The 2,500-nt window shown below is 46.2% G+C and overlaps 1 protein-coding gene across 1 annotated transcript in view; it reads right to left on the bottom strand.

Moving 5' to 3' along the window:
- Positions 1-2,500, bottom strand: part of scp2a (sterol carrier protein 2a) — a 107,300-nt gene that overhangs the window by 100,553 nt on the left and 4,247 nt on the right.

The raw sequence follows: 2,500 nt of genomic DNA, 5'->3' as shown, positions 1-2,500 counted from the left end.
CAGGAGTAGCCAGCAGCGCTCACCTTGAATGACTGCACAAAGGTCCAGAGAAGGATGCGGATGGTGTAGCCTTGCTTTGATGAGCCGGGCCGTTCGGAACAGCTTCAGGAAGCTCATGTTGAAGGTGTTGATTGACTGAGGTGAGGAGAAGGCAGAAGGAGGAGAGAGTGGTTAAATCGCAGAGAGAATAATTATCGGGAGCCGAGGACAGCCCCATCTGGGCACAGGCAGACTGACTCCCTTCTCATTGAATCTATAACCCTGAATCATTTCTAAGCACCTGAACCCTCTTCATAACTTCCATGTCCCCAGGACTTCAGCATTACCTGCAAATCCACCACAATCTCCGTTATGCTGCCCAACACGGTGATGAAGTCAAAGATGTTCCATGTGTCCCGAAAGTAGTTCTGTGAGGGGACAACAAGTTATCGATAGTCTGCCTTTGTTTTTGTATTTTTGCCATATATCATCAACCATGAACATGACCAGACATAAGTCCTGGATAATGCTACATTCAATTTAGCTTTAGCATAGGTGCCTCTCGTGAACTAGACTTTAGCTTTAGCATAGGTGCCTCTCGTGAACTAGACTTTAGCTTTAGCATAGGTGCCTCTCGTGAACTAGACTTTAGCTTTAGCATAGGTGCCTCTCGTGAACTAGACTTTAGCTTTAGCATAGGTGCCTCTCGTGAACTAGACTTTAGCTTTAGCATAGGTGCATCTCGTGAACTGCACTTTAGCTTTAGCATAGGTGCCTCTCGTGAACTAGACTTTAGCTTTAGCATAGGTGCCTCTCGTGAACTAGACTTTAGCTTTAGCATAGGTGCCTCTCGTGAACTAGACTTTAACTTTAGCATAGGTGCCTCCTGGAACTAGACTTTAGCTTTAGCATAGGTGCCTCTCGTGAACTAGACTTTAGCTTTAGCATAGGTGTCTCTCGTGAACTGCACTTTAGCTTTAGCATAGTTGCCTCTCGTGAACTGCACTTTAGCTTTAGCATAGGTGCCTCTCGTGAACTAGACTTTAGCTTTAGCATAGGTGCCTCTCGTGAACTAGACTTTAGCTTTAGCATAGGTGCCTCTCGTGAACTAGACTTTAGCTTTAGCATAGGTGCCGCTCGTGAACTAGACTTTAGCTTTAGCATAGGTGCCTCTCGTGAACTGCACTTTAGCTTTAGCATAGGTGCCGCTCGTGAACTGCACTTTAGCTTTAGCATAGGTGCCTCTCGTGAACTGCACTTTAGCTTTAGCATAGGTGCCTGTCGTGAACTGCACTTTAGCTTTAGCATAGGTGCCTCTCGTGAACTAGACTTTAGCTTTAGCATAGGTGCCTCTCGTGAACTAGACTTTAGCTTTAGCATAGGTGCCTCTCGTGAACTGCACTTTAGCTTTAGCATAGGTGCCTCTCGTGAACTAGACTTTAGCTTTAGCATAGGTGTCTCTCGTGAACTGCACTTTAGCTTTAGCATAGGTGCCTCTCGTGAACTGCACTTTAGCTTTAGCATAGGTGCCTCTCGTGAACTAGACTTTAGCTTTAGCATAGGTGCCGCTCGTGAACTGCACTTCGGCCGTTCAGCTCACCACTAAGCCAAAGGCCATAATCTTCATGATGCACTCCAGGGAGAAGAGCACTGTGAAGGCTGTGTTGAGGTGCTTCAGGACGGTGTCGTACGCAGGGGGAGCGGAGTAGTACTGCATAGGAGGCAAGAAGAACAGTGAAATGGAGGTGAGATGAGAGCGTTTGAACTCTAATTATATGGTGTGGTATCTACCCCACCCTCCTGCCACCTAGACACAGGCATCTTTGCTGACGGCCAGAAGTGAAGAGAGAAAAACATTCAACGACAACGTCAAATGAAATGTGCCAACCGTTCCTGAAAAATGATTTGGAAGTCAGCGGGACATTCATTTATTGATAGAGAGATTTTGGTGTAGATATCCTAGGCCTGTTACAAACATTGAGTTCTTTTGGTGTATATATCCTAGGCCTGTGACAAACATTGAGTTCTATTGGTGTATATATCCTAGGCCTGTGACAAACATTGAGTTCTATTGGTGTAGATGTCCTAGGCCTGTTACAAACATTGAGTTCTATTGTTCCATTCAGTGTGTTCATCTCCAGATGTATTGGAGTATCCATGGTAGTGTTAATGACATTTTCTTTTAGATTTGTGGGATAGTGTTTATTTCTGGACCAATCCATGTGTAATGATGAGACAAACAGCTATGTGACTAAGGCTTTGACATTTTCAGTATAATATCTGTTTTGAAGTGACTCAGACACGGCTACCTTCAACATGGCACCACTGTGTTGAGGGCGATCATGACCAGAACGGTGTTCTCAAAGGAGGGCGACACCACGAAGTGCCAGATGCGGTACTGGAAGTCTTGTGGTTCTGGGGCATGTAGCGCGGGCTTGGCGCTGATGCAGGCAGGCTCTGGTGCGCTCGTGGGACAACAAGTCACATGCCAGCCCATCTGTGTGCGTCGTCAGGGACAACA

This window comes from Clupea harengus, chromosome 25, assembly GCF_900700415.2.
Source record: "Clupea harengus chromosome 25, Ch_v2.0.2, whole genome shotgun sequence".
Lineage (NCBI taxonomy): Eukaryota > Metazoa > Chordata > Actinopteri > Clupeiformes > Clupeidae > Clupea > Clupea harengus.
This window is presented reverse-complemented; position numbering and strand designations above follow the sequence as displayed.